Source organism: Anolis sagrei, chromosome 4, assembly GCF_037176765.1.
Source record: "Anolis sagrei isolate rAnoSag1 chromosome 4, rAnoSag1.mat, whole genome shotgun sequence".
In the NCBI taxonomy this organism is placed as follows: Eukaryota; Metazoa; Chordata; class Lepidosauria; order Squamata; family Dactyloidae; genus Anolis; species Anolis sagrei.
The window spans coordinates 184,175,717-184,191,551 of NC_090024.1; the positions used below are offsets into that span (position 1 = coordinate 184,175,717).

At 40.4% G+C, this 15,835-nt stretch overlaps 1 protein-coding gene across 2 annotated transcripts in view; it reads left to right on the forward strand.

The window, feature by feature from the left end:
* The first annotated feature begins 648 nt into the window (after positions 1 to 648).
* Positions 649 to 15,835, forward strand: part of EPS8L3 (EPS8 signaling adaptor L3) — a 61,675-nt gene continuing 46,488 nt past the window's right edge. Inside the window, exons 1-2 of one of the 2 annotated variants that reach the window (XM_067467949.1) lie at positions 649 to 772; positions 3,859 to 3,920. The gene's annotated coding sequence lies outside the window, so the exon portion shown is untranslated. The remainder of the gene's footprint in view (positions 773 to 3,858; positions 3,921 to 15,835) is intronic. The other variant, XM_060773257.2, reaches the window with a different exon arrangement.

The window sequence follows — 15,835 nt, forward strand, 5'->3', positions numbered from 1 at the left end:
CTCTAATTTTAGAAGAGACAAAAGCAAACTTTGCAACTGGTCCGCTTTACATGGTTAAATTCCAACAAGAGTTCAATTTTTCCATCACACTAAGAAAAAGAAAAACGTTTTCCTTGCAGGAGGACTGATGACAGATAAGATATTAGGAGATGCAGATGTTAATTGTCAAAGTGCCTATTAAAACAGGGAACTCAATCCTCCTTTTTAGGTACATGAGTCAAGTGATTTGAAGCAAGCCCGGTCCTTCCAGGAGAAAGTGAGGCAGTAACCTCAGGCAGTAGATCTGGGATATCATGAAAGGATAACAAATCATTAATTATTTGTTAATATCCTGGCATCCTGTTCAGTAATGATGATGTCATTCATTTGCCTTTTGACACTGCAGTTCATTCTTACAATCATTGTGCCTGAGACAACCAAAAGTCCCACCCAAAACCTACATTTTCAGCATTGCAGCCCACCCCAAATAGACATTTCCACATTGCCAGAGAGCAAAGGCAAAGAAATGCCCAGCTCTCTTCCTGTAACTGCACACATTCCCCAAAATACGCCCATATGAATCACACAAACAGCACAATTTCTTCGTACCAGAGGCCTCCTCATGTCTGGCTCTTTGCCTGTCTTTGCACAACTCACACAGAGACGTTTAGTAAACACATTGCAATGATTGGTGTGGAACTCTTTGCAGGACTCATACTGTTATTAAGAGCCTTGGCTGCTGCCTTACAGTGACTCAAGGATTGGGAGACCAACAGCGAACACACACATCAAGGTCAGAAATGGATCTTGAACTTAACCTACATTGCTTTGGGAAATGTATTGAGGCATGGTAGTTAAAGTAGTGTCCAAATGCATTATTTCTACAGTGTAGGTGTAGCCTTACACTCAGTGCAATTTATATTACTAGATGCAAAGGGCCAGTCCAGTGGAGTTGATGGCGTAGGAGCATTGCTTCAATGCTAGTGGTCTTTGCTTCTTCCAACATGCTGACATTTGTCTGCCTGTCTTCTCAAGAGATTTGCAGGATTTTTCGGAGGCAACACTGGTGGAATCATTCCAGGAGTTGAGTATGATGTCTATAGAAAGTCCACATCTCACAGGTGTATAGCAGGGTTGGGAGGACAATAGCTTTATAAATAAGCAACTTGGTATCCCTACAGATGTCCTGTCCTCAAACACTCTCTGCTTCATTTGGAAAAATGCTGCACTCGCAAGTGACGTTGTATTTCAGTGTCAATTTTGACTTTTGTGAAGAGATGGCTGCAAAGGTAGCGGAAATGGTCAAAATTTTCTAATGTTACATCATTAACCTGTATTTCTGACATTGCAGATGGATTGGCTGGTGTCTGCTGGAAGAGCACTTTGGTTTTCTCGATGTCCAGTGGGAGGCTGAGCTTCTCGTATACTCCTGCAAAGGTGTTTAGAATGGCTTGTAGGTCTTCTTCTGAATGCACACAGACTACATTATCATCAGGATATTGGAGTTCTATAATAGATATTGTTGTAACCTTGGTTTTTGTTTTCAGTCTGCTGAGGTTAAATAGCTTGCCATCTGTTCGATAGATAATCTCCACTCCAGTGGGAAGTTTCCCATCAACAAGATAAAGTATCCTAGTGATGAAGATGGAAAATAAAGTTGGGGCAATAACGCATCCCTGTATGACACCTGATTCCACCTTAAATGAGTCACTTTGGGAGCCATTGCTGTCCAAGATTGTTGCCACCATGTCATCATGGAGGAGCCGCAGGATGTTCACAAATTTTGTTAGGGCACTGAGGTTTTGGAGGATGGTCCAGAGAGCGCTGCGATTCACTGTGTCGAAAGCCTTTGCAAGGTCAATTAATGGCACATACGGAGGCTGATTTTGTTCCCTGCATTTTTCTTGGAGCTGTCATTTCTTATAGCATGTGAATTTCCTCAACTATACATCTTATAGTGAACATGCTTTATTTTGTGATTGGTTACTAGAGGGTAAACACAAGATGGATTTCTAAGTCTGATTGCTGAAGAACATATCTCTGAGGAAATCCATCAGGGAATGAAAATACATTAATTGTAGAGAATCTGTGTTTGTACTAACACCTGGTTAATATGCCACTTATTGTATGTTTCACTTTTTGAATGGGTGGACCCTCCAAAGGCATGGCTAGTGTACACCAGAAAGAACTTGCTTCCTAGCATAAATGCTCAATTCCCCCCCCCCCAATCCAAATATTGCATATGGAACAGTCTCCTGTTTAAATTTTAATGGTATGTTCACATATTTTATGCGCCGAAATTAGATTTGGGGTCAACATGCTTATTTAAAGCTAGGGGACAGGGTACTTACACATGCACACAACTTCACCATCTATGTGTCTCAAGTAGATGAGAAGGGGAAGTTGCTGCTGTTGACCTTAGGCAGCTGCTGCCTGAGGGCCCTTCCAAACAGACCCTATATCCAAGGAGCTGTTCCCACCTTTTCTGTTTATCCCAGATTATCTGGCAGTGCATACCCATATAATCCAGTTTAAAGCTGTATCAGATCCTGGGATATAGGGCCCATCTAGAAGGGTCCTGAGGCAGCTACCTCACTGTTCATATTGGCACATCTGGCTCTCTCATAGCCACATAGCGCCCTGGGGCCATTTTTCCCCGAAGCAGTCTTACCAAAAAAGTGTGACTTTTCCCAAAGGTTCATAGCACCAGAAGGGATTTTGTGGGTAACCAATCCTGTGGTGGAGCATTTATTGCAGCATAACGAGACATTTGTCCATTGTTTGGTTATGTTTTGGATTCATCCATTCATTTACTGAAAATCTTCTGAAAGAGATATTTCGCAACCATTCTAGACCACTCCCAAAGGGCTGTATGCCAGCTGTGCCAATGTAAAAGTGACTCATGGGATTCAAGAGGTACTTGGACCACAACCAACTTTACTGTTGCAATCAGTTAACTCTGCATAGTTTGGAGCAATATCACTATAGATTTTTTTCTCTTTATTTCATACCTTTCCTGTTTTATATGTTAGTAAGTGTTCCAAAACTTTCTTGCCACTTCCTGCTGTGTCAGAGCAAGACATCTGGAACAAATCCCAGATGCATAACTCACTGTAGTTGGGGTCCTTGGCATGCAAAAATCTGTGAGGACAAAACCCTCCCAACTCAAGTTTAAATGACTGAGGAAATGTTAATACCTTATACCCTTTAACTGAAGTTGGCCTAATGTTTTCAGATCCTGCCCAGAGTGGTCATATATAGGTGTCACAGCAAGCTATAATGTGCATTAACTATAGTTTGTTGCTTAAGCCACACATTGCAAAACAAACAAACTGGGTTGTCTATCCCAATTTTGACCTGTTTCTTCTTAAGCTTCTTTTGTTTGCACTTCTTTCATGGTGAGTAACTGAAGGGTGGGAGATGAAAAAGCCAGAGACAAACCAACTTTCTGAGTTTGGATTTCACAACAAGATAAAAGTTTAAAGAAGATGGAGTTAGTCGCACAACATCAAACCACGGGTTTAGATGTTGGTTTGTGATCTGGCTAAAAACTGGTTAGAATGTAGAGACAGGCTCATACATGAAAATAAAGCAGATTTCAGGAAACCACATCATGACTTCTTCTGGATTCAAATACTATGAATGAAAGGGGTATTTTATCCATCAGTGAATTCTGTTCCAAGTACATTTTAGCCTCAGTTTACTACTGAGAACTTCATCGCACAAGGCAGTGAAACCAGCATTCCTATCATATGATGCTGTGTGCGTCCTTCTATTAATTTGTCTCTCTCCTCCCTCCATGATTCTTTCATCCCTAATTGTTCACAGGTAACATCCATTAATAGCAGTTACCCATCCTTCTATGTTTCCATCTCCTAGATTACTGTGATGTGTCCTTCAACTTCTATGCTGATACGCTGGCAGTAATGTGACATTGGCAGGTAGGATTCTCCTCTTCCCTCCTCTCCCTGCTCTGTCTTGCTATTCCCAAGGGGTCACTTGGCTTTTATTGACCTCTCTCTCTCCCTCTCTCTCTGCCCTTTTGCCCAATTGCACTAAAATAAAATGATATAAAAATTAAATGAACTGCAAGGCATGCTGGATAAAGGAAGCCAGGGTTACAAGGGTGTGCAGAAGTCTAATCATGAGATAATTGATTGGCACATTATTATTATTATTATTATTATTATTATTATTATTATTAAGTGTTCGACTTGTGATTTTTTGATACGAAATCCAGCATATAGATCTCGTTTGCTGTGCCATGCTGTGCTTTTGTGTCAGTAAAATAATAATTATCATCATAATTTATTTATACCCCACCACCATCTCCCACAGGGACTTGGGCAGCTTACAAATAGCACACATGGTGCTACACCACATATAAAATATAGTATATCAACATTAAAAATACAATATCATATTTCAAACCATATATATAAAATTGTCAAAAATAAAATATAGCAATAGTCATTTATTAAAAATCCATGCAATCAATTTAGCCTTCCCTGGCTAAAGAGTAGTCTGGCTGCTATCTTAAGTGTTATCAAAGGTCTGTTGAAAGAACCAAGTTTTTAGTTCTTTCCGAAAGTGCTATAGTGTGGGGGCTTGCCTAAGTTCCTTGAGGAAGGCATTCCAAAGCAGGGGACCACCACTGAGAAGGCCCCCTACCACATCCCCACTAACTGTGCTTGAGCCAGAGGCAGGACTGAGAGGACAGCCTCCCTGGCAGATCTTAGAACCCATGTCGGTTCATAGGGGGAGATGTGATCACAAAGATAGGCTGGACCTGAACTTTGCAATATTGCTGCAACATTGAAGAACTCAACATAGTCCATTATCTACAATAATATGACTGCTACAGAATCGCAGGTTGATGTGATAAAATCCTATATCAATTTCCATTTGGATATTAATCCAGCTGTGCCACTGAAAATGACTAAGAGAGTTGAAAGGCATTGGAAAGATGGCCAGAGAAGAGGCATCCTCCAACTATAGATATTGCAGCAATCTCTTCAATTTTGTATGAAGAAATGCTGTAAAACTCATTCTGCTGATGACTGCTCTTTATATGTTAGTCTTTCTTAAATGCTTTCTATCTGGGAAGCATATTTGGCAGCTGCATGGTGTTGAGTGGTAAAGATTTTGTAAGAAGTCATTGAGTTTCTTCCACTTGATGTTGACTAGAGTGCTCCCGTGCCCCACAATTAACAACAACCACATCATAAATCAACACCAGTAAGAATCTAATACGTTTCTACTGCTTCTGCACTTAGTCATCTGTAGTTGTTCAAGGCATTAATGTTTGCTCACCCATGAAGTGGACCACAGCACAGATAACTGATGGAACAACTTTTAAAATTAAAAGTAACAATCAAAACAAAGAAATATGACTAAGGGACAAGCTAAACATGAATTGGAACAGTAAATTATGGAACTTCCCCATTCTATTTTTAGACAGCTATACTCAGTGGGATGTGAATGAAATAAACTTCTAGTGCAGGAAGGGGTCTGGTTAATCCTTCCACCCTTTCCTAGATTAAATGCCACTCTTGCCCACATCACCTGTATTAGCCAGTTACATGTTTACACACTCACATCTTATGACAACTTTTTGCTCACATATTTAATTAAAAGGAAATGGTGCAAAGGGAAAAGATCCTAAGTCCATGGTCATCAGTTGACCATGGACTTAATCCACATTACCTCCATTTCCTATATTTTTATGCCTGCATTCAAATCTCGAAAATATTGGGCATTTCAATTAAAATTTGTCCAATGGAGATGTATTCATTTAATCATGAATAATACTGATAAATTAGAACCACTCTATGCATGCCTGTTCAGAAGTAAACCAGTCCCATTGAGTTCAGTAGGGTGTACATCCAAGTGAGTTGAACTGCAAGAAGAGAGCCTATTCACACATATGCTTGATATTAACAAAGGGGTCATGAGCAAATATATAGCTTCTTTATTGTATGCTGAACTAGTAGCTTTGCCAGATTAAAAACTGGAGAGGGCTCCTGTACCTTTAATCATTATGCAGAAGTGCCAGTGTGGCATAATTGTTGGACTAGGACACTGGGAGACCAACATTCAAATCTCCTCCAACCTCAGCTATAGAAAAACACTGGGTGACTTTGGGCAAGTCAGCCTAAGAGGAAGGCAATGGCAACTCTTGTCTAAACAAATCTTCAAGAAAACCCCACAATAGGTTCACCAAATGAAATTCACACAAGAAGAGGAGGGAAGTTAAGTAGACCTTTCTTGTTATGCAATCATGTAGAGGCAATATTTGGTGAAATTCCTTTTTCTACCCAGCCCTTACAAACACAGGCACCATCCCCAGTTTTCACTCATTGAGTGCACTTGTGTCCGACTCTGGGGGTTGGTGCTCATCACCATTTCTAAGATGAAGAGTCAGCGTTGTCCACAGACACCTCCAAGGTCATGTAGTCAGCATGTCTGCATGGGTGGTACCAATTGATCTACTCACATTTGCATGCTTCCAAACTGCTAGGTTTGCAGAAGCTGGACCTAACAGCAGGAGCTCATCCTGTTCCCTAGATTCGAAAGACCAACCTTTCAGTCAGCAAGTTCAGCAGCTCAGCAGTTTAACCCACTGTGCCACACTAGCAACCCTATAAGAGGGAATAATAGTGTTGGCCCAGAAGTGACATGTGTACTTATAACTTGTTCCTCCTTAGATTATTTTTTAAAATAATAAAACTTAAAACCAGAGTTGTGTTTTTATTGTCATGTTAGAACTGTTTTGCAGTTGGTTGAAACCAAAACCAGCTTGGCAGGACTGGCTATTCCCTTCACTTGTATCCATAGCAGCTCAGCAGCCATTATTCAAGTATAGAGATTAAATCCTATATCTATTTTTTCCAGTCCGGGGGTAATTATACCTAACACCTAGTATGAGTAATTTTGTTCTACTTCCTTTACACCTGGGCTGAGTACAAATTCAACCTAAAATTCCAGAAAGGGAGCTGGAATTTTACCCAAAGTATGATGAAACCTCACCCTGTTTCTGTGATGCATGGGAAGTTTCATTTTCTGAAAACAAGCCAACAACTAACTTTCTGTGTGTTTGTCTGTCTCACCTACCAACCACTGACATGCTGTTTTGAGTCAAGCCTTTCTCTGGGGATTTGGAGAAGCAGACCCAAAGATCTGGCCATAGTGTGAGCTACCACCTCACGCTTATTCGTTGAGGCTTGGAAGGGAGAGCGCTCTTCATAACTGAGCGGCAGGACACCGGAAATCAGCTGCAGCTGCTGCTATTATCCTTGCAAGGCTCATGACTTTTCTTGCTTCATGCTATGGCCTAGAACTAAATTATGTAGTGTCAAAGGTGAAACTGATAAAACATCCACTCATATTGGCAGCTGTGTGAGTGAACAGATGTGTTTGTGAACAAATATTTTGCATAAAAACTTGGGTAGCTTATAATAATATATTGTTTTAAAAAACAATATAGCATGATAACACAGCAACTGTGAGAACTACAGTTATACTGAAAAGGAATGGAGGAGCCTAATTAGTTGGAGTGGGGTTGGTATAGACTGCTATTAATTCTGCTAATAAAATAGCATTGGTACATTGATCCTACAAGCTCTGGTTCTACTGTATGGATGCATAAGTATGATGGGAAAATGGGCTATGATTCTCTTTCTCCACCCCTCTCCTTGCCAGCAAGCATTTGGTTCCTCCTTTGCAAACTTCCCTATAACTGGCAACGAATTTTGGAGGGAGTTGAAGACAGGCAGCTTTGGTGAAGCTGTTTCCTTCACAAAGGCAAACCAATAAACAATATGGTCTGTACTATGGGCCAGAAGAGGTCTTCCCATTACAAGGGGACAGTGGCAAGTACGATTTCCTGGCTGAACGGTCTGCAACTGTGAACTGTTACGCATTAAAAAACAGAGGTGCATGTTGACACATGGCTTGTTTGGCACCTTCTGAGGGCCAATCTATACAGCATCTAAACTATGGGATTTCCCAAGTTAAAAATGGGGGTGGTTACATGACATTACCGCTAAATGCACATGGATTCACTACAATGGCTGAAAAACACTATTCCAGCCAGAAAATGTGCATACTCGCATCACTGTATATCTCTGCACTCACACAAAACACGTGATTTCCTTCTCTCCCCCTTTTGGAGACTGCTCCAGCACATGTCCACTTTTAAAAGCCAAAACCAGCTGATCAGCTGATTAGGCTGTGAAACGGACACACAGCTGATTTAAAGGAAGCACGAACGGAGAGCAATTAGAACTCTCTCAAATTCTTTATTTTAAACCTTATAATGTTAAAGAGAGCTTGACTATACAATTGGGGGAGGAGAGAAATCCAGTGGAAGTTTTTCAGAAATTCCCTCTGTTATGTGGTGAACCTTATATATATGCATGCAAATCTGCTTGTAATTATATTAAGATATTTGCATATGTGCATATATGGTCCAGCACATAATAGAGTGATTTTAAAACAAACCCTCCACCAATGTCCCCCGTTCACTCCCCATTTTGTTCCAATGTAGAGGAAGCCTGTGAGGAAAGTGGGAGAAGAAATCCTGGGACACAAAAGTCTGTGTGAGGATATGTTCTGAGGTCCCGATTTTTTTATCTTCCATTTAAAACCCGCATTTTCATGCTGTCTGGAAGCGCTCTGAGTTAGTAATGTAGGACACCATCCCTTCACAAGTATTGAAATAAGAGTCAATTACTAGAACACTATGCTTCTGAAGATGCCACTCCCCATGTAAAATTGCATCTATATTTCAGCTCAGAAGCGTCTTCACTTCAGACACCTCAGCTAATACCTCAATTCCAGCCCTAAATGAGTGACAGCACTCCATGTGTATGGGGAGCGAAGAGAGAGGAAAAAGCCTGAGTGCCTCTCAGAATGTGCATTGATCTTTAGTATAATATAATATATTTATTACAGTCAATGACCAGCGTCAAAAGCATTGACCTTTAGGTCGGAATCACAGTAACTTTCCAAGTATCAAAGATTAAGAATAGGTAGGACAGGGCTGGTGAACCACTGGTCTTCCAGATGCCTTGGATTTTCCTTGCTGTTGGATCTTCCAGATGCTGTTGATTTCCCTTGTTCTTGTTCAATTATGCTGATTGGAGTTAATTTCTGGAAGATCAAGTGATGCCAATCACTACTGCAAGTGGTAGCCTCTGACTGAATTATAGCTCTTAATGCAAATATTGGAGCCCCTGGTGGCGCAGTGGGTTAAACCCTTGTGCCAGCAGGACTGAAGACTGACAGGTCGTAGGTTCGAATCCGGGGAGAGTGCGGATGAGCTCCCTCTATCAGCTCCAGCTCTCCATGCGGGGACATGAGAGAAGCCTCCCACAGGGTGGTAAAACATCAAAACATCTGGCTGTCCCTTGGACAATGGCCAATTCTCTCACACCAGAAGCGACTTGCAGTTTCTCAAATCACTCCTGACAAAACCAAAAAAAAAAAAAAAGACCAAATATTGAAGGCATTATTTCTTGAGGGTTTTCCAGAGCCTGTATCTCAGTAGTTCTCAACCTGTAGGTCCCCAGATGTTTTGACCTACAACTCCCAGAAATCCCAGCCAGTTTATCAACTGTTGGGATTTCTGGGAGTTGAAGGCCAAAACATCTGGAGACCCACACACTGAGAACCAGTGTGTATCTGAACCATAGCAGCCCATAGCTGCAAAACCCTGGGAGCTTATGGTACCAACTCGTAAGCAAAAATCCTTTTGATTCTTTTTTTAAAAATTATTAAGTCTAAATACTCAGGCTCTCTTATTGTTTATCTTTCTAAGCTGCTATGAGAGCCTTCTCTTATTGAAGTGGGAAGGGAGTAAAAATACACCAATAAATCATATAATCTACTGTCAACCAATTTCCACAACTTTCTTTTTAAAATGAATATATACATAAATGTACACACAGATATGAGCAGCCATGCATCATAAAAGACCAAGAATGCATGAGTCATCTGACATCCTGTAGATATACAAGAGTATGAGAAGGCAAAGTGGAAAACTCAATGAAAATAAAGGGGGGGGGGAGGTTTTGCACATTTAAGTGGAACACCTGTAAAATAAGGGAAGGATAAGGAGTAAGTGATATGTCAGAAGCCATTCTTGCTTTTAAAGGAATTATTTATATTTATAGTAGCAGGACAAAAATAATGTGTCCCCCCAATGTGAATTATGCCATATTATACCAGCAGCAATGCCCACCTGCACTCTAAATTGGATACACAGGCAGGCCTGTAAGGGGGGGGGGGGGTTAGGGGTTCACCCCCCCCCCCCGAAATGTTTCAGATTTTTTTTAAAAAAAACCTGGTTTACTCATGAATTTTAACTGGTTAACCAAATCCCCATGCTAAGTCTATGAGATGCAAAAAAATATTAACAATTTATTCACACTGTCATTACTTGCAGCAATAGCCAATGTAGTGAAGCAACCAAGTTTTTTTGGGGGGGAGGGGTTGAATGCTCTCATTAAAGGTGATGGTACTCACCTTTAAGGCCTTGCATGGTCTGGGATTGATGTACCTGAGGGACCACCTCACCCCTACCAACTCCGTTCTGAGGACCAAGATTTGTAAATTCCCAATGTCAAGACCTTGCGTCTAACAGCAACCAGACGCAGAGCCTTTACAGCAGTGGCATCATCACTCTGGAATACTTTGCCACCTGAAGTCCGTGCCTTGCAAGACTTATCAGCTTTCCGGAGGGCATGTAAGACATACCTGTTTCGACAGGCCTTTGATCTTTGATATTGCTGTTTTTAAATTGTTTTAAATTGTTTTTAAATTGTGTTAGATTTTAGCCTGTTCTTGTAAGCCGCTCCGAGCCCCAGGGGAGTGGCGGCATATAAGTTCAAATAATAAATAAATAAATAAATAAATAAAAGAGGCCAGACTTGGTGGAGGTGGTCGACAGGGGTGGAGCTGCAGGCTATTGAAGGCTGCTCTGCCCCCTGCTGTGCTCTTTGCTTCAGTGTGAGCTAGGAAGCAGGTTTCACACACACACCCCCGTGAAAATTTCAAACCCCCCCCCCCCCCCGAAAATTTCAACCCCTCCCGAAATTTTTTTCTGGCTACGGCCCTGTACACAGGGCATTTCAACCTTCATGGACACAGTGTGAGATTTAAATGTCCTTGAATAAGGAAACTACAAAGGAAGTCTAGACAGAGAAACAGCTAAACTGAATGTTATACTGAGCTCTTGATATTCTTTGGAGTTTGTTTCCAGGATCCCCTATGGATACCCAAATGTATGGTGAAAGGACTGAGCAGGGGTATGAATTTGTGTCTCCCAGAGTCCTAATCCAACATTCAAACCATCACTTCCTGCATAGATTACTCCATTCAGCAACATCTTCAAGTTCTCTACATGTGTAGCATTTTCAAGGGACTGGAGAAACTGCTGTGAAAAGAACGCAGGAAGTTACACTTCCCCTAGTTCAGTTGCAAATTTATAAATCTGGATCCAACCCATTGCTTTTTGAAACAACACAATGAAGAAAGTTGTTCCTTGGTGGCAGAAAGTTTTTCAGAGAAATTATTCCACAGCAAACAAGATAATGATAGCTCATATTTCCTATCTTCTGCTAAATTCGATTTTGTAAGCTGGACCAGAACCATTTAGGGATTTATAGGCTAAAGCCAGCACTTTGAATTGGACTCTGTAGAAGACTACCAGCCAGTGGAGCTGATGTAGCAAGGGGGGTTGTATGCTCCCTATACACTGCTCCATTGAGCAATCTGGCTGCGGTCCATTGGACCATTTGAAGCTACCAAACAGTCTTCAAAGGCAACCCCACGTACAACACATTGCAGTAGTCTATTTGGGATGTAACCAGAGTAAAGACTACCATATTACATATGAATGGGGATCTGACTCTCACCTCACCTTCATTGCCCCAGCAAAAATCTACCTTTTCCTTCTCTGAGGAATAAACCCACAGGAGGGAATGATAAAGAATCACATTGAGAAATGTTATGAGAAATGGTTGCAGGAGCTGTGCATGTTTCATTATTAATACATAAATATTTCCAAATATTTGAAAGGACCGCAGACAATAGAGAAAGAATGGCTGTTCATCGTATCTGCTGGAGGTACAAAAAGGAGCAAAGGATGTAATTGTAACAACACTGCTATTGCCTTCAAAGCAAGGCAACCCTAAGCCAAACCTATCACTGTGTTTCCTTGGCAGAGGCGGTTTGCCTGTGCCTTCATCTGAGGCTGAGAGAGTGTGGATTGCCAAAGGTCACCCAGTGGGAAACAAATCATTTACTTGCAGCTAATTTAACATATCATGATATAGGTGATGTAGTGACTTGTGCAGTCCTAATGTGTATATGGCCTTCCTATTTGAGTGTTTAGTGAACCATAGACTAGGGCAGTGGTGCACAATCTGCAGCTCCTCAGGTGTTTGGGACTCCAACACTCAGAAGTCCCAGCCAGCTTGTGTAATGGTCAGAAATCTGGGGGGCTGAAGTCCAAAACATCTGGAGGGCCACAGATTGTACACCACTGAACTAGTGGATGGAGCAATTTTTGTTTAGCTATGCTTGTATAACAAGCCAATACACTTGCATTATTAAAGAATCATAGATATACTAGCCACTTGGTATGTGTGGTATGTATCTTATATAATAACTAGCCATCCCTTACCACGCATTGCTGTGGCCCAGTCTGTGTATATGTGATTTTGTGTGTGTATATTTGTGTATATATGTATGTTTGTTTGTGTATGTGTGTGTATATATATATTTGTGTGTGTGTGTGTATGTATGTATATATTTGTGTGTTTATATGTGTACATGCATATTGTGTATATGTGTGTTTGTGTATGTGCATATTTGTGTGTATATATGTGTGTATGTATGTGTGTGTGTATATGTATGTGTGTATATGTGCATATTTGTGTGTGTTTGTGCATATATATATACGAATGTGTGCATGTGTATATGTATATGAGTGTATGTGTACATGTATATATGGTGTATTTTTGGGGGTTTTAAGTCTGCTCTGCTGGGGTTTTGTGTGTGTGTGTGTGTGTTTTGGTTTTTTTAGGGGTGATGGAGACTCATTGGACTGTGAAGTGTATTGTGTCCAAATTTCGTGTCAGTTCATCCAGTGGTTTTTGAATTATGTTAATCCCACAAACGAACATTACATTTTTATTTATATAGATTGATTGATTGCTTTGAGGAAGTAACTTTCAAGCTCTGGGAAAAAAAGAGTGGATAATCAAGAAATGCCTTGAGTGTCTGAATAGCTTTGGTTAAACATTAAGAGAAATTTGTTGGTGGAAATAACAGTGCAAGAACAGCCACTGAAGGGGTGGGGATGAGGTGTGTCTTTTGGAGATTTTTTCTAGAACAAGCCCCAGCTATCACCCCAAGTGATTTCATTTCATTACCCTTTTTGTCCCTGGAAAACCATCTTGGAAAATTGTTTTTGTAAAACAATAAATAAATATTTGTTCCTCAAGGTGGCTAAGTTCCCAGGTAAATATCTTCCCTTTAGGCAACGTAATATAAACGAGGCTCTCACAGTTCTCTAGCACTGTCCGACTTTCATTGCTGGGAAATGTTCTCCTCTATGAGTGTTCCTCTATAAATCCTATCATCCCCAGATTCGGTGGGATGGTGGGAGTTGTATTCATGCATTTGTTTGGACAGCATAATGTTAAGAAAGGCTGTTGAAGGATAGTTTACTTTTTAAAAACTGTCACAGAGAACATGGATGAACTGATGTGTATTTGAGAACACAGAAATGCTGGACCACTCTAATAACTGCCATGCCAGACTACACAGAGAAGCCACTGAAATCCACAAGCATGTGGACAATTTCAACAGAAAGGAAGAAACCATGAAAATGAACAAAATCTGGCTAACTATTTAAAAAAAAACCTCTAAAATCATAACCGTAAGTAAAGAACAACATTCAAAAACAGAGGAACTCCAGACAAGAAACAATCAGGGACAACTAATCACATCTCAACAAAAGATTCCCCCAGGCAGTAAGAAGCCAGACCTTGAAAACTGCTAGGCCATTAAATGCTAATCAAGTTGGCCAATTAAAACATTAACACCTACCTCCAACAAACAAGAGTTCTTTCTCCCACCCTGGACATTATTCCACAGATATATAAACCTCACTTGCCTAATTTCCAACAGAACGCTTAACCTCTGAAGATGCCTGCCAGGTGAAATGTCAGGAGAGAATGCTTCTGGAACATGGCCAGAAAAATTTACAGCAACCCACTGGTGTATAATACTAGCAGTGCTGGAAACAGTTATTCTTTTGGATTACAAATTCTGGAACACCTAGCCAAAAGTTCAGAAAGTAACTTTTTCAAACTCTGGCTATTAGATAGATAGACAGAAAACTCTCTGTAGTCAAAAATATTTCATCATCTAAAATAACCTAAAGGAAGTTGTATTTCTCCGAGTTGTGTTGCAATTACAGGAACATCACTGTATTGTGGGTGGCAATTTGAAGCCCTCGCTGATAACAAGAGGGTTGAAATATGACTAACATTTTTTGGCTTCAGGGGTCTGTCATTATAATGTTATATTGATGATGATAATTACCACTATTCTCATTGTTTTGAAGCCAAGTTCTCCTCCACCCCTGCACAGAAGAATTCATGTTGGTATGCGTTATGATCTGTCATTGCTACTCATAGTAATTTATCATTTCATTGTGGTTAATATCTGACTTGAAAATATCCCTATTTTTATAAGTGGTGAATCAAGATCGGAAATGATGACAACTGAATCCCAGTATCAACAGGTCACAAAGTGAGCATCATTTGTGATTACTTCCTATGACAGCTTAGGACCGCAATGTGTAGCCTCACTACCATTTCTTCTTCTATCTGATTTTGTAGCATTTTGCCTGAGGAAGACATCTGGGTGGTTCAAAAGCCTACACACTATTCTGTGCTCTTTTAAAACTAACTCATGAGAAATCTTACTAGAATATGAATTCATTTTAGACTATTATTATTATTATTATTATTATTATTATATTTCTTACCCATGGCTCAAGGTGGGTTACAGAATAATTAAGATACATAAACATTGTAAAAATACCACAAATACACGTATTAAAATTTATTTCTGTAAAAGATACATATTAAAACATATTTCTATAAAATATATATTAAAAACAGAGATTAAACAAAGGACACTTATTTAAAATTCATGCTTAAAAACTGGCTAGGTAGGCCTGCTAGAAGAAATGGGTCTTTTAAATTCCAACAGATGACCTAAGTGTTCAGGACAGATTGAATGAGATAAGGTGATCGTTTAGGTAGTCTGGACCCAAACCATGTAGGGCTTTGAAGGTCAAAACCAACACCCTGTACTTTGCACAGAAACTAACTGACAGCCAGTGGTAGGACTTTGGAATAGGTGTAATATGCTCACCCCTAGATGTACCTTTAACCAATCTGGCTGCCACCTGGAGTTTCCAAACTTGGTACAAAGGTAGCCCAATGTAAAGCACATTGCAGAAGTCCAACCTTGAAGTTACCAGTGCATTCACTATCAACTTCAGGTCCTCCTAATCTAGGAAGGGGCACAGCTGGCATATCAGCTGAAGCTGCTAGTAAGCACTCCTGAACTGCCACATCTACCTGGGTAGATATTTGGAGAGACGGATCCAGGAGCATTCCCAAGCTGCGAATAGTCTTTCAGGGGGAGTTTAACCCCATTCAGGACTGATTAACACACTTCCATCCCCAGATGGCAAGCACATCTGTGGGGCAAAGAGGAGAGTGGTGTGGCTGAGCACCTTTAAAATGATTTTATTGTGAATTGTAATTTT